This window comes from Musca vetustissima, unplaced genomic scaffold (genome assembly GCF_032173495.1).
Source record: "Musca vetustissima isolate MV318-11 ecotype Yass unplaced genomic scaffold, APGP_CSIRO_Mvet_v1 utg33813, whole genome shotgun sequence".
In the NCBI taxonomy this organism is placed as follows: Eukaryota; Metazoa; Arthropoda; class Insecta; order Diptera; family Muscidae; genus Musca; species Musca vetustissima.
The window spans coordinates 18,377-34,903 of NW_026882426.1; the positions used below are offsets into that span (position 1 = coordinate 18,377).

At 31.8% G+C, this 16,527-nt stretch overlaps 10 non-coding genes across 10 annotated transcripts; all 10 read right to left on the reverse strand.

Annotated features, from left to right (window-relative positions):
- Window positions 1-906: 906 nt before the first annotated feature.
- Window positions 907-979, reverse strand: Trnak-cuu (transfer RNA lysine (anticodon CUU)). Its single transcript has one exon. It is a non-coding gene; the product is annotated as a tRNA-Lys (tRNA).
- Window positions 980-1,685: 706 nt separating this feature from the next.
- Trnai-aau (transfer RNA isoleucine (anticodon AAU)) lies at window positions 1,686-1,759 on the reverse strand. The gene has a single exon. It is a non-coding gene; the product is annotated as a tRNA-Ile (tRNA).
- A 74-nt stretch (window positions 1,760-1,833) lies between these two features.
- Window positions 1,834-1,906, reverse strand: Trnak-cuu (transfer RNA lysine (anticodon CUU)). The gene has a single exon. It is a non-coding gene; the product is annotated as a tRNA-Lys (tRNA).
- Window positions 1,907-2,976: 1,070 nt separating this feature from the next.
- Window positions 2,977-3,049, reverse strand: Trnak-cuu (transfer RNA lysine (anticodon CUU)). The gene has a single exon. It is a non-coding gene; the product is annotated as a tRNA-Lys (tRNA).
- Window positions 3,050-3,447: 398 nt separating this feature from the next.
- Window positions 3,448-3,521, reverse strand: Trnai-aau (transfer RNA isoleucine (anticodon AAU)). Its single transcript has one exon. It is a non-coding gene; the product is annotated as a tRNA-Ile (tRNA).
- A 606-nt stretch (window positions 3,522-4,127) lies between these two features.
- Trnai-aau (transfer RNA isoleucine (anticodon AAU)) lies at window positions 4,128-4,201 on the reverse strand. Its single transcript has one exon. It is a non-coding gene; the product is annotated as a tRNA-Ile (tRNA).
- A 91-nt stretch (window positions 4,202-4,292) lies between these two features.
- Window positions 4,293-4,365, reverse strand: Trnak-cuu (transfer RNA lysine (anticodon CUU)). The gene has a single exon. It is a non-coding gene; the product is annotated as a tRNA-Lys (tRNA).
- Window positions 4,366-8,047: 3,682 nt separating this feature from the next.
- Window positions 8,048-8,121, reverse strand: Trnai-aau (transfer RNA isoleucine (anticodon AAU)). Its single transcript has one exon. It is a non-coding gene; the product is annotated as a tRNA-Ile (tRNA).
- Window positions 8,122-8,388: 267 nt separating this feature from the next.
- Window positions 8,389-8,461, reverse strand: Trnak-cuu (transfer RNA lysine (anticodon CUU)). Its single transcript has one exon. It is a non-coding gene; the product is annotated as a tRNA-Lys (tRNA).
- Window positions 8,462-9,587: 1,126 nt separating this feature from the next.
- Trnai-aau (transfer RNA isoleucine (anticodon AAU)) lies at window positions 9,588-9,661 on the reverse strand. The gene has a single exon. It is a non-coding gene; the product is annotated as a tRNA-Ile (tRNA).
- Window positions 9,662-16,527: the final 6,866 nt, after the last annotated feature.

Genomic DNA, 16,527 nt, shown 5'->3' on the forward strand with positions numbered 1-16,527 from the left:
ATATAAGGTGGCCCAAAAAACAAATAATACGCTAAAAACGTTATTTTCCAACACGAAAAGCAAGATACAAAGATTGGAAAAACACAATGTTATCTATAAAATAGAATGTGATGGAAACGATGAAGAAAAATGTAAACAGGTGTATGTTGGAACCACAAAAAATAAATTAAAAACCAGATTATCGGCACACAAATCTGACATTAAATTAAGGAATCAGAATAATACACAAAAAACAGCACTTGCAGAACACTGTAAGAACAACAACCATAGACCAAACTTTGATAAAGTACAAATACTTCAAACAGAAAACAATTACAATAGGAGACTTACATTGGAAATGCTACACATAAACAACCTATCAACAACAAAGAGAATTAATTTTAAGAGCGACACAGACAACGCAGCTTACTGTTACAGACACCTTACACAGAAAGAGAGATCGTGCAATAAACTAAAATAAACTCAGTGCAATATTTACATCCGACGACGATAGTGAAGTCTATCATAGTTTTAAGTAAACTTGACACTAGTTTATTTGTAAGCGATTTGGTCACTTCATTCTGTATAATTAATGTCATTAATTTCAAAATTGTTTGTAGATTATCCTGAAGATGCAATTTAAAACAATTGCGAAATATTGATCCTGAAAAATAAAAAAGACCTCAAGCTCGAAAAAAATATATTGTTTTATTATATAAGAATCAAAAGGTCGAACAAAACAACACAGAACAAAAAGATTTATTTGTAAAACTTAGATGGAGTTTTCCGATGTTAAATATTAATTCCAAATATTTAGACAGTATTTACTTTCCGATTAACACGTATCAAAAATATAATTACAATGTTATGTGTAAATAAATTACTTACTTACTTTAAAAGATAGAAGGGAGGATAAAAAGATAACTGCGCCCAACGTGGGGCTCGAACCCACGACCCTGAGATTAAGAGTCTCATGCTCTACCGACTGAGCTAGCCGGGCATATATCCGACGATCGTACAAAATATATCCGATTTATCGATCGATTTAATCTTAGGCAAAACATAATACAGTAAAATCTGGATTACTAGGCAAAATGTATTCCTAAACGTTACAAAAGTTCGATACAATAAAACTGTATCCAATTGTCATTTTTCAATAATATATTTCATACATCATCTATGGATCAATGGAAAAATCTTTACCAGAGGTCTCACGACTTTTTTTCTTTAGACCTCAAGAATTTTAATCTATATATGTATATTAACCGATTATGACACATATAGATCGATTGGTATACAATCGTCGGGTAATCCGGACACCATTTCACAACTTATCGCGTATTCTACAATTTGGATTTATTTTTTAATAAAAACATTACCAATTACCAATTTATTAAAAATCTTGATAATCCAGAAAATTTGGCAATCCGGATTTAGGTCTTCAATCATTTGATTATGGAGATTTTACTGTATAACGTTATTATAATTTATCGGAAATGCATGTCCAGATCGCGATTCAGCAGTTCAGAACCTTAATTTCCTAATTATTAGGAGGTATAAAATTCTGTGTATGGTCGCGGCCGGGATTATATATCCAATATCAGGCGATATTTGAATATATATACGTCCGTATTACCCGTTATATTTTTTCTTATATTTGGCACAATTGTAATTTTTATTTGGAAATCTCTCTAAAAACGAACTTCTGGCCCATGAGGGGATCGAACCCGCGACCTTCGCGTTATTAGCACGACGCTCTAACCAACTGAGCTAATGGGCCATATGAGGACTGAGTAATGAGCATTGCCCTAAAATTTATAATTATTGAAAAATATAGTAATAAAAAAATTGCTGCGCCCAACGTGGGGCTCGAACCCACGACCCTGAGATTAAGAGTCTCATGCTCTACCGACTGAGCTAGCCGGGCATATTAACCCATTGTTATTCAATATTTCTAACACCTTGGGAACATATACAGTAAACTAGGACATATAATTCATCAATAGTCGATCTCTTCTCTAAAAGAAACCCCATCATCTATGACGTAGCGATCTTAAAAATGAAACCTTAAAGAAATAAGCGCTTGAAGATAATCTTGAAAAATGTTCTTAAAAAATCTTCGCTTGTATAAAGTTTTTGAAAAAATAATCTTATAAAATCCGCGCTTATAAAAAGTCCTTGAAAATATTCATAAACAATTCGACTGGATCGAATTTTTTATGCCCTTCAGTGGTCATTCGAAATGCATAAAATCGATCGGGACACTTATAAAGGGGATATGTCAAACCATGGACTGAGGGTAGTATTATGCTCTGTGAAAACGAAATACTACTTTGCGGACAAGTAAATTACAAGTTAGAAAATCTTCAACATATCGAAAATAGCCGGGGCCTTTATATAAAGACTATGCCATACGGAATGCCACTGTGGTAGGAAAATGCGGTTTAAAGATTTTGGAGATGTACCAAAACGTAGACATATAGAATTTTTTGGGCAAAGAATTATAATCCCCTCAACAACACAGGATAATAAATGAACTAAAATTGAGCTGGACCTGTATTGAGCTGGACCTGTATTGACCTGTATTTCTGCAAATTTGTTTTTCACCCTCACAGATATGTTACAGTGCTTCCTGTACTGGTCTTGTTTATTTTCATGTATTTTAATCTCATGTCTAACATTGCGAGCCAGTCTCTCCAGGTATTCGAATGTGTACTGTATTTTTGATATCTTGTATGAGACAATGCATATACATATCATCCGCATAATCGAAGTTTGAATTGTAGAGAGAGACTACGTTATGCCTGAGAGCAGACTTCATTAATTATTTCATCCAATCCCAATTTCAATCCCTATGTTAAACATTGCGAGCTCTATCATGATTTTATCAGACACAGAATGTTTCGAGTGAGAAAACGCCTCAACGTAGATCGGACAGGACTGCATTTTGGGGCTATAGCAAATTGTGGACATCTAGGGCTACAAAAACAATATCTGCGCCCAACGTGGGGCTCGAACCCACGACCCTGAGATTAAGAGTCTCATGCTCTACCGACTGAGCTAGCCGGGCATATATACGTCGCATGATCGCTATTTGTAATGACGGCATTTTGAAAAATGTTTCTTCTTAAAAAAAAAACGGGAAAATCTTTTACTGCGATCAAAATGAAGGGAGGTATGGAGAGCCTGATTTTGACCACTTTAGTATTATATCTCCTATGGGGTTTTTTTTAACGATCTTGAGTAATTAGGAATTATCTGATTTAGGAAGCATGAATTTTGAAAATTCCGAAGAAACCCCGATTTATTACAAAAGTCCGGTGGTATGTTGATACAATATTTCCGACATATATAATATGCTATATATTATATATTAAAGGTCCACCATATATCAACTGGTGGATCTGGAAATTAAAGGGGTCTATGATATAACCCCGTCTATTGAAAACTCATCAAAAACCGATTTATTGGCCCATGAGGGGATCGAACCCGCGACCTTCGCGTTATTAGCACGACGCTCTAACCAACTGAGCTAATGGGCCATACGAAGATATCCTTCTACAGGAATTCATAAAATATATGTGTGTTGAAAATTACATATCAAAATACGTAAATCGAAGGATAACAGTTTCAGATCTTCTATGGTGTCAATTGAATGAAATATGTTCCTATTAAATGGTATTCATCATATTAAAAGTCTATAGATCAAATTAAATAGACCCCAAAAAAGTTATAGTGCGCCCAACGTGGGGCTCGAACCCACGACCCTGAAATTAAGAGTCTCATGCTCTACCGACTGAGCTAGCCGGGCATATAAAGATATCGGACTTTTTAATTATTCGTGCATTAGTGTGAGTTCAATCGATCATCTTATTTATAACATTTCATGATTAATAAATATTCTGGAGGATTCTAGAGATACAAACCTTTCGCAAAAAAATATGAGGTCCCAGATCGAGGAAAAATAAAATGAAACATAGTGTCGTCTTTTAAATTGCAATACTTTTGCAACATTATTTCCTTAAGGAGCGACTTTACTTCCTTTGGAGAAAATTTTCGAAACATTTGGAATTTTCTAGAATCTAGACATTTTTATTACTCTTTTCTCTATGAATATGGAGTTAATTAGTATAAAAATTTGTATTTATTGGCCCATGAGGGGATCGAACCCGCGACCTTCGCGTTATTAGCACGACGCTCTAACCAACTGAGCTAATGGGCCACTTGAAAAATTCGTTAAATTTTCCACTGTTCTAGTCTGGAAAGTTGGAAAATTGTGGGAAAACTTAGTTATTGTGGAAAAAATATTGCTGCGCCCAACGTGGGGCTCGAACCCACGACCCTGAGATTAAGAGTCTCATGCTCTACCGACTGAGCTAGCCGGGCATATTTCCTTGTCGGATTTTCAAAATTTCTAATGTGTCGGAATTACATTGATATATCGCAGGTAGACAACGGATCATATCTATATATGTGTAGGTGTGATAATAAAAAATCTAATACCTTGCCCGCGTAGTTTTGTAAATAGAAAATGTTATTTGTGTACGCAACACAACAAATAGTCTATATTTACAAATATCTAAAATAAGTTATATTCATTGTGGTTAGTTCTTATCTACAAAACAGGTAATAAAATTAGTACAGCAATAATTTTTTCATTTTACGTCTATGAAACTAAATCCATAAAGTTTTTGGGGGAAATCATTCCATCCGCCAGCATAGACTTTATATTGCATGGAAACGTGGCTTTAAAATAGGTCAAAAAAGGCTTGCCTCTATTGGTGTAAAGACAGTTTGAAAACCTACGATCAAAGTGCTTCAAAATGAACTCATAAGGTCGTCATATGTGTCAAATTATGGATCTAGGCGTAAAATCTAAAACAATGCAAAAATCGATCGTGTAGATCTTTGAAGTCAAATCATATCAAGGAAAATTGTTCGTGGAAGCAGGTATTCGGCCAAAACGTGGAATTGATAGAGTATTCACCTTATAGCCCCGTCTTGACATCTAATGTCTCCTTTTTTCAAACACATAAGTAAAAAATCGTGATCAAATATTTTCATCATTAGAATATGCTGAAGCGTCCTAAAGTTATATTTGGATATATCACAATTGGTGTGGGAAAAAAACTTCGATAATTGTTTTAAAGTCTCATAGAATATTCTAAAAAGCAGTAAATGCAGGCACTTTCATTACTAGAACAGAAATAAACATATAGTAGTCCTCGTATTATTTATTATCACTAGACCTCGGATTTTTGCATATTTTTTATGCTTTATCCGATTGGACTCAAATTTTGTATTTAGGCGTTTCATGCTTTAATTGATCGATATTTGGGGTCATGTCAAAAATATGCAAAAAATATGCAAAAAATATGCAAAATATATGCAAAAAATATGCAAAATATATGCAAAAAATATGCAAAATATGCAAAAAATATGCAAAATATGCAAAAAATATGCAAAATATGCAAAAAATATGCAAAATATGCAAAAATATGCAAAATATGCAAAAAATATGCACGGTATGCTAGGTCGATATGCGATAAATATATGCAAAAAATATACAAAATATGCATTGTCGATATGCAAAATATGCAAAAATATGCAAAATATGCAAAATATGCAAAAATATGCAAAATATGCAAAAATATTCAAAATATACAAAAATATGCAAAATATGCAAAATATGCAAAATATGCAAAAATATGCAAAATATACAAAATATACAAACATATGCAAAATATGCAAAATATGCAAAATATGCAAAAATATGCAAAAATATGCAAAATATATGCAAAATATGCAAAATATGCAAACATATGCAAAATATATGCAAAATATGCAAACATATGCAAAATATGCAAAAATATGCAAAAATATGCAAACATATGCAAAAATATGCAAAATATATGCAAAATATGCAAAATATGCAAACATATGCAAAATATATGCAAAATATGCAAACATATGCAAAATATATGCAAAATATGCAAAAATATGCAAACATATGCAAAATATGCAAAATATGCAAAAATATGCAAAATATGCAAAAATATGCAAAATATATGCAAAATTATGCAAAATATATGCAAAATATGCAAAATATATGCAAAATATGCAAAAATATGCAAAATATGCAAAAATATGCAAACATATGCAAAATATGCAAAATATGCAAAAATATGCAAAAAATATGCAAAATATGCGCAAAAATATGCAAAATATGCAAAAATATGCAAAATATGCAAAAATATGCAAAATATACAAAAATATGCAAAATATGCAAAAATATGCAAAATATATGCAAAAATATGCAAAATATATGCAAAATATGCAAAATATATGCATATATTGCATATTTTGCATATTTTTGCATATTTTGCATATATTTTGCATATATTTTGCATATTTTTGCATATTTTGCATATGTTTGCATATTTTGCATATATTTTGCATATATTTTGCATATTTTTGCATATTTTGCATATTTTTGCATATTTTGCATATATTTTGCATATTTTTGCATATGTTTGCATATTTTGCATATATTTTGCATATATTTTGCATATTTTTGCATATTTTGCATATTTTTGCATATTTTGCATATTTTTGCATATGTTTGCATATGTTTGCATATTTTTGCATATTTTGCATATTTTGCATATATTTTGCATATTTTTGCATATTTTGCATATGTTTGCATATTTTGCATATATTTTGCATATTTTGCATATATTTTGCATATTTTTGCATATTTTGCATATTTTTGCATATTTTGCATATTTTGCATATTTTGCATATTTTGCATATTTTTGCATATTTTGCATATGTTTGCATATGTTTGCATATTTTGCATATTTTTGCATATTTTGCATATTTTGCATATTTTTGCATATTTTGCATATGTTTGCATATGTTTGCATATGTTTGCATATTTTTGCATATTTTGCATATTTTGCATATATTTTGCATATTTTGCATATTTTTGCATATTTTGCATATGTTTGCATATTTTGCATATATTTTGCATATTTTGCATAATTTTGCATATTTTTGCATATTTTTGCATATTTTGCATATTTTTGCATATTTTGCATATTTTGCATATGTTTGCATATTTTTGCATATTTTGCATATGTTTGCATATTTTGCATATATTTTGCATATGTTTGCATATTTTGCATATATTTTGCATATATTTTGCATATATTTTGCATATTTTTGCATATTTTGCATATGTTTGCATATTTTGCATATATTTTGCATATATTTTGCATATTTTTGCATATTTTGCATATTTTTGCATATTTTGCATATTTTGCATATTTTGCATATTTTTGCATATATTTTGCATATTTTATGCATATATTTTGCATATTTATTGCATATCGACCTAGCATATTTTGCATATTTTTTGCATATTTTGCATATATTTTGCATATTTTGCATATTTTTTGCATATGTTGCATATATTTTGCATATTTTGCATATTTTTTGCATATTTTGCATATTTTTTGCATATTTTGCATATTTTTTGCATATCTCGTGCATATGCAAAATATGCAAATATGCAAAAAATTAAAAAATATGAACCCTTCAAATAATTCTAAATCCTTTGAAACGAATTTGTGTCCAATCAGAATTTCGATATCTTCATTATTAAAAAATATGCAAATATGCAAAATCCGAGGTCTAATTATCACCAAGTGGTCAATCGAGGAATATATTCTCATACACCTCTCTCTATTGTTACAAATTTATTACTTATTACAGAAAATTCATCTCCTAGAAGAAATACGCGGATTTTCTACTAATAACAGCAAAACACGAATTATTTTACAAATCGGCAAATATTGATGAAGGATGAAGGAAGGTTCATTCGACGACGTCCACATTTTTAGTGACCTTACTCTGAATACGAGAAGAAGATTCCAGAATGTTCTAGAACTTTCTATCCCAAATATCTAAATTTAGATTACTCCAAGCAGAGGTCGGTGGTGATGGTCTACCCAAATAAACCGCCGAATTAAATTCTAATATTTTACGAACAAAAGATTCGTATTTGTGGCCCATGAGGGGATCGAACCCGCGACCTTCGCGTTATTAGCACGACGCTCTAACCAACTGAGCTAATGGGCCGACATTCGTGGTAGGTTTTGATTTTAAAAAATTGTTTCATCATCATAATAAAGTTAAATTTTAAATTGAAATTTTCCGTCGTTTGAATACCAATTCGAAATATTTGGTCTATTGGCCACATTTCCTGTTCGATTAACACGTAAGAAATATAACTTTCAATTTTATACATATTTTTATTTTATTTTTTATACATATGTAAACAAATAAGGTATTGTATAATTTTGTTTGTCATTTTTAATAGAGAGGGAGACAAAAAAAAGATAACTGCGCCCAACGTGGGGCTCGAACCCACGACCCTGAGATTAAGAGTCTCATGCTCTACCGACTGAGCTAGCCGGGCATATAGAAATCACCTTCATATTTCGGAAGTGGATAACTTTTCCTTCTGTAGGTTCTAAAACACTCATTCACAAAATAATACGATATCGGTGATGGCTAAACTCTTATTAACCTTTTTTCTCTCTTTTCGATGATTTTCTCTCACTTTCGCTCTCCCACACTTAGTCTTTAGTTATGTCCAACACTGATCTTAAATGAACTCTAAAGATATTAATAAATAATTCAATGCCAATATACAGTCGAATTCGGATAAGCGAACGCTGGTTTAATTGAAACTAAAAATTTGAAACTAATATTTCGGATGAATTTTCAAACATTTTACATTTTCGGATGAATTTTCAAACGACTGTATTTAACTATTAATTTGATGTTAAACGAATTCGGAAGACAAATTAATCACATTGTAAAACAATAGACAATGTTACGAGATGCTAACGGTATTTTTTTTAAACTCATGATATGAAATGGAAAATCAAAAAAATGTGAGGGCTACAATTTTGAGATGTGATCAGTCCATTTGGCCGACAGATTTTCCGAAAAGTAAATATCATACACTAATGGTGTCATGTAGAAGAAGTGACTATGCAATGTTTAAAAACAAATCAAATACTAATTTTTCTTCATATCATATGCACAGGTTTCAAACTATTGACCTATAAGGGGTGTCAACAGAAGGACTTCATGTTGGCACTTGTTCTAGGATTGGCAAAATTAACCCGCTGTAAAATAATCGGACGTTATTGTACACTTCATTCACTACATATGAGGGTAAGTATCTGATAAACTCTCTAACTCATGGTTTCGGACCAGAAGAAAGAATTCAATTTATGTAATTTTGTATAAGGGTTCGAAGATATACAAAATATGATCTTCACAGATATATAAAATATTGTCTCTATGTGTGGAAGGTACCAGAAATATAAATAAATGTCATGGGGAAAATGTGCATGTGGATGTGAAAATCGCGAGACACAATTTTTACTGTGTCTCGTGAAGAGATGATATTTCTAATTAAAATTAGAAATATCATTCCTTCCATTAAAGGTAAAATTTGTATTATTATATTATAATCCCATATAAGTTATTGTCCTATCTTTACAGGCCTTTGAAAAATAAAATATATTCGCTGGCCCATGAGGGGATCGAACCCGCGACCTTCGCGTTATTAGCACGACGCTCTAACCAACTGAGCTAATGGGCCATGCTTGTGTCCCCGAAATTCTATAATTGGGATCGTACAAAATGTCCTTGTCACTTCTGAGGTTATTTGTTCATATTATTGTCAATGATTTATAACATAAAAATGACTTACCGCTATCGCCAACAACTTCTTTGAAAGCTAAAAAAAGAAAATAATTAATAAATTACTGTAAATTTCGGAATATAGTGTTTTTATAGCTTAACAGTTAGGAAATGAAAATGGTAATATATCAACACAAGGACCTACATTTTCTATGATGGACTTCCTCATATAAAACGGATATATGCGATACATGGGATCCATGTCAAAACATGGACTTCTATTGACAACTTAATGCAAGGATGTATACAGCCACAGCGCTTTGACTAAAACCTTCTACAACCAAATACTTTGGCGGGGCCTTTCAATGGCGACTATACTAAAAATAGATATATTGGCAATGGGTGTATTAATAGGTAATTTTATGACCTAACAATTGTTCAATTTGTCATACTCTGAAATGTTGTAAACCCGAATGAGATCTTTAACAAAGTTAAAATGGGGCTGGACCTTTATATTAGAACATTGCAAAAACATAAACCTATTGATGCAAATTCGGTTGTAAAATACGGATGAGATCATCAATGTATCTAAAATGGGGAGATCATTTTATGTAGAGCAGAGTTGAACAGAACTAAATTAAGAGTAAGTGTGTGAGAGCGTAACTTAGAGATCATCAACAAAAATGTCTGACGCAAAGAGAGACAAAGAGAAAACGTGTTTGGCAATCACCGCTATCGTACTATTTTGTGCATTAGTGATGTAGAGCCTATGTCAGAACATGAATCTATGTAAAAAAACAAGAGAGTTCTTTTACTCTCTGAATCCACGGATTAAAAATGCGGTTGTGAAACGTTGACCGGTATCATAGGAGGAAAATGAATCGAATATTCAAAGTTCAATATTAAACATTTCATGGTTCCACAGACAGACGGACATGGCTAATTCGATAACAATTTTAATCTGTTCCGCAAAATGCGAATACTTCAAGATTTTGCTGAATTTTATATGAAAAATTTTCCAGAAAATACGGTTGCTACACCGAAACCAATGTTGAACATTTTCGATCTATCCTAAAAGATCCCAAATTACAGTCAATTAGCTTGAAAAACGTTTTCAATACCAAAAATCCCAGGTGTAATAGCAATGTATGTGTAAAATACCCAAGCTCTACATTAAAAGAAACAGACCCGATTTTTCGACTTTTGAGGTCAAAAAAATTCGTCTGGTAGTGTTAGGTTTTATGTTCAAGAAAATAAGGACAAATAAGTCGTACAAGGACTCGAAATAGTAGGAGGATACGTTTTACAAAACTAATATTAATTTGATATGTTTGAAAATATGTTATCTTAAAAAAAAACTGAATTGACAATGGTTTCCATCCTCCGAAGGAATTTTCCACCTCCCAGACCTATATATTGTTTCTCAGTGTTATAAATATACCCAAAATTCGGTAACCAAATGTAGAGAACTAGAGAGATATTTGATTCTCTGAGACTCATAAATATCAAATTACAGCAAAAACTGAAGAAAAATGGATAAAAGCCAATAATGGAGGTTCTATTATATTAGGGCTGCAGTATAGTTTGGGACAATACGGATACTCTTTGATGACGTGATTTTTCTACCCGGTAAGAATCAAAAATATGAAATTACAGCCATTTTGTTTGAAAAACTTACCTAAACTCCCCAAAATATAGACAAATGGGAGGTAAAACTTTATGGGGTATAGTTCAACAAGATAGCTAATATTTGATACATTTTTTGTAGAGAGATACCGAAAAATGGGATCTCGTTATATACTTGTCCCGATATCGATATTTTTTATAAGAGCCCAAAATATTAAAATACAGTTAATTTAGTTGAAAACGTTTCAAAACTTAAAAAAATGGGAATTTGTAATGTACCGTTCTACTAAAAATTAGAGCAATATTGATAATTTTACAAAGTCCGTTATAAGAAGCCCATATCAATTGGACCGATGCATATCCTTTTGAATATTCAACCTCCTCGAGTACTACAAATGTATGTGCAAAACTTCAAAGCACTTTTTTGCTTTCAACTGACAGACGGACGAAGAATTTTATTCATATTTTGACCCTTTTTTTTTGTTTTTGAAAAACATCCTTAAATTACACTTCTGAAATTATATGCACCTTATATTCCTACAAATGTAACACAATAGGCATATGCGGCACCCTCTTCAGCTTATTTCCATCAACATAATTTCTACACGAAAGTAATTGTTTGCCAAACAACACAAAAAATTGACAAAGATGCTCTTGGAATGTATGTTCCATAACTCTTATTGGAAGAAGAATATTGTTGCATCTTCCCAATTAGAATTCGTAGTATTTATATTCAAGACTAGTATGGCTTGGGGTTTCTTAAAATAATACCCTTGATCATCAAACGAACATCGATCCCTGCAATTATCATCCTATTGTAAAAATACGCAAAAATATGTTTACACAACTTACCTGGGCTGCATCAACAATCTGTATTCTCCGACAAATATGTAGATCCGTGGCGCATTACATTACAATTTCGTTGCGCAGTTGTCACTATCACATAATACTGCTGATATTTTCTTCACTTGAAGTCTTGACACTGTTTTTCATTTTTATAACACATTTACAAATTGATTTCAATTGAAATATTTTTTTTTGAACACAAATTCATGGCAAATAAATACAAAATTTTCCAATAAAACTACGAACTGCAGTGATTCGATGTAAACAAACGGTATTGGCGCTCTATTTTGTTGCTGTTGTTGTGATTGCAATATGTCAAACATGATGTTGGCGTTGCAAAATTGAAGTTTCTGTGTAAACACGGCCATGCGTGAGAAAAACGTTGTTGCACACATAATAGAAAACGGCGACAAAAAATAATGATACGATTGCGGCAAATGTTTTAATTTAAGGTGTGTATCTGAAACAAATAAAAATGCTAAGTCGTTTAGCTCGACCGAGCTTTTCTTTTAATACTATCAACCATGATGCAATAACAAGGTGACATCAGCTGCTCTAAATAGACTACCTATTTATTGTACCATGCTATCAACCATGGTACAATAAATAGGTAGTCCATTTAGAACAGCTGATGTCCAGATTAACTGTCAAAATGCGTAATTTCTACTTGAAATCGATGTGGCATATTTCCAACCACGTGGAATATTATAAGGAAAAATTTGACAGATGATAGAGACAAAAATAATGATTGTTGTTGTGACACATCAACTTATTATTGCATCATGCTATCAACCAACCAGACATGCCGGTTGGAAAAATGATTTTAGCTGGATTTTTTTAAGTATATTTTTAGAGAGCGATATATACCAAAAGGGGGCCCATATAACAAATTTCGAAGATGAAGTTTCACCCAGCAACAACAGCAATGTAATATTGCAGCAATTTCGTTTGGTGAGATATTTTGGATGAAAATAACTTAAATTGAACGAGAATTGTATATGGAGACTGTGTCAAAACATGGACCTAAATCATGCATGGATGCAAAAGTTGGTACAATTGTACTAATGTTAGCACTATTTGGAAGTCAAAAATTCAATAGCACCCCAATGACATCAAATCAATATCAAATTATTCTCACTTAAAAGTATTATAAGTGCTTAAACATACAATATGGAATAAATCGCCATCCCCCGATGTCGCTTCAAAATTCAGTATTCCGAATCAGATTGATAAATTCAGTGAAGATATTAATATTAATTAATTATTATTTCTGTAACTGTTCTATGAGAGAGATGATTTTTCAATGTTTCAGGAATAGTTCGGTACAGATATTCATGTTGTTTTTATACCCTCCACCATAGTATGGAGGTTATATTAATTTTGTCATTCCGTTTGTAACACATCGAAATATTCATTTCCGACCCTATAAAGTATATATATATTCTTGATCAGGGTAAAATTCTAAGACGATCTAGACCTTTCCGTCCGTCTGTTGTAATCACTCTATCTGCTGAAGGAATTGAGATAGGGTGCTGAAATTTTGCATAAAGTTGTCTTTTGTCTGCAGGCAGGTCAAGTTCGAAGAAGGGATATATCGGTCCACGTTTAGACATAGCTTCCATATAAGGGTACCCCCAATTTTCGGTATTTTGAGGTTCCTGAGTGTGTTTTTCAATCGAATTCGCTTATTGGGTAGCAAATCTTCCTACTAAAAATTATAAATATAGGTCATTTTTTCTGGTACCCCCCATATAACGGTACCCCTCAATTTTCGGTATTTTGGGGTTCTTGAACGCGTTTTTCAGCCGAATTCGCTGAAACTTGATACATTGTATTCTTATTGGGAACCAAATGTCTCCACAAAAAATTATTAATATAGGTCCAGTTTTTCTGGTAGTCCCCATATATTTTTCAATACAATATAACGATACCTCCTAATTTTCAGTATTTTTGGTGGTTTTGATCATACTTTTCCGCCGAATTAGCTGTAATTTAGTATTTTGAGTTCCTAATAGGTAACAAATCTCCCCACAAGAAATTATGAATATGGGTCCATTTTTCCGGATAGCCCCCATATAAGGGTACCTCCCATTTTCGGTATTTTGGGGTTCGTGTTGTCGTGTATGGTAACAAATCTCCCTACCAACAATTTATTTTTGGGGTAGTCCCCATATAACCCCCTTTTTTATATTTTATATTAAAATAGTTATCTGATTTGTCCCGCGTTTTGAGTTTGGTTCTAAGACTCTGTTGTAATAATTTCTCTTGCGGAGGATATTTACAAGGTTCGGTAATGAACTTCTGCCGCATTTAGACCTAACTCCTGTGTGGAGGTTCCAGAAGGAGTGGACCGATATTCCCCATCTTTGAATTTGAAATAAGTTTGGAAGAAATAATAAGATGGCCAAAGTTTGGATGAAATCTAAAATTTCTTTCTAGAACCAATATTTCGATGAGGCACATTTTCACCGTGTTAAATTGTATACACCCTCATTAGCCATAAGGCTAAGGGTATAATCATCCATTAAAAATTTATGAAATTTGTATTATGGTTTACATACTCCCTTTTTAGAAATTTCGGTATAGTTCCACTTTTTGGTATGTTCCCTATATTTTCATTTCTAGTAACTGTCAGTATCCAAAGTTCAGCCCGGCCGAACTTAACGCTTTTTCACTTGAATTGAAATTTGAAATTTGTATTTCATGTATGTCGGCAGGATTCAGGCATCTTCTCCATATAATGGTAATTCCTGAAGGGAAGCATTTAGATACATAACTAAATTATTGAGTTCCGAATTTATATATATATATATATCGGTCATTAATTAGGCATAGCCCTCATATAAGTATAACCCCAAATATTCGCTAATTCCTACACTAAGTAATCTAAATTGCAATAGTTTGAGGATTGTATATTCCATGCGTTATTAGTATATACAATGTGTTATGAGTATAAATCCACGCTTTGGGGTTTTCATTACAAATTGCTGAAATTTGTATTTGGTGTCCACAATTGTTTACATAAACCGGTTGTAGAATTATCGGTATAGGTTCACTTTTTGGTATGTTGCCTATATTTTCATTTCAAGTATCTGTCAGTATACCTATGGAGGTGTTTTTTTAAGTTTTCATTTTATCTATGTGTATATAAAAATGAATTATTTATGTGTGTTTTGTTAATAACAATGAAAATTGTATTAAAAAATATATAAAAAGTACAATCGGACTGAAAAAAGTACACTTTTTATTGAAAGCCAGTACAATTTTAATAATTGCATTTCGCATCCCTGAACTAATTTTTTTCCGTAAATATATTTTTTCACCCTTCAAGAACCTGCAATACACAACTCATTGCGTATTTTATTTTACGTATTCTATGAGTATTTCTTATTGAAATCGAGAAGCCACAAAAAAGTCTATATATTTTAGTGAAAATATTCCCACTTATCACTAAAGTTGATATTTTTGCAATGAATAATTTTATTTTTTTAATAAAAACATAAAACTATTTAAATGATGACTAAATTAATACAAAATTTAACTAATTTAAAAAGCTCGTAAATCCGGAAAATTTTACAAATCGAATTCTTTATGTAAGAGCTGTGTACATTTAAAATTTTCAGGAATAGTTACCTTAAAAGTTAAACGGCATATACATTAGAACTTTTTACCGGGTTAACCTAATTTATGAGGATTTATTGACATATACGCAAAGGAATTGACAATTGAAACCCACTGGGTTAACGGAATCGGGTTAAATGTAAACGTACTATTAGGCCCGGCCGAACGTTGCGCGGTTTTTACTTATTTAATTTTAATGAACATTATAGTACGTTTACATTGTACGGGATACCGGTTAGTTTCAATTGTCAATTACATTGTATCCCGGTAAAACATCTCAAATGTAAAACGGACCGTTTTATGGTATGAAAGGGGGAGAAACTTATGGGATGACCTAATATTTTTGTCTGTTTGTCGAGTCTTTATGCATTTTGACAAAATAGTTTATGAAGAAATATCCAGGGGCATGTTAAGAATAAAAACGCTAATACCCGAAAATGTTTGTTTAAAATGTAAATAAAATCAGAGATCCGCACATAAAATATATATTTTTATTTTGCTAAAAAAAGAGATTAAAACGTTTAATATTGTTCGCTCTGTTGTTATGATATCGTAACAACTCTGAATTTCCCAGGGGCATCAACAAAAAATTTAGCTTAACAAGGAAGGACGGACATAATAATTTCAAAAATGAAAAAAATCAAAAGAATATGTTTTTTCTGTTTCAGTCATTCCTCAAGTGAGAGAATAATTTTTATTACACTCTGAAGGCCTGGCTAGTTTAGTAAGTAA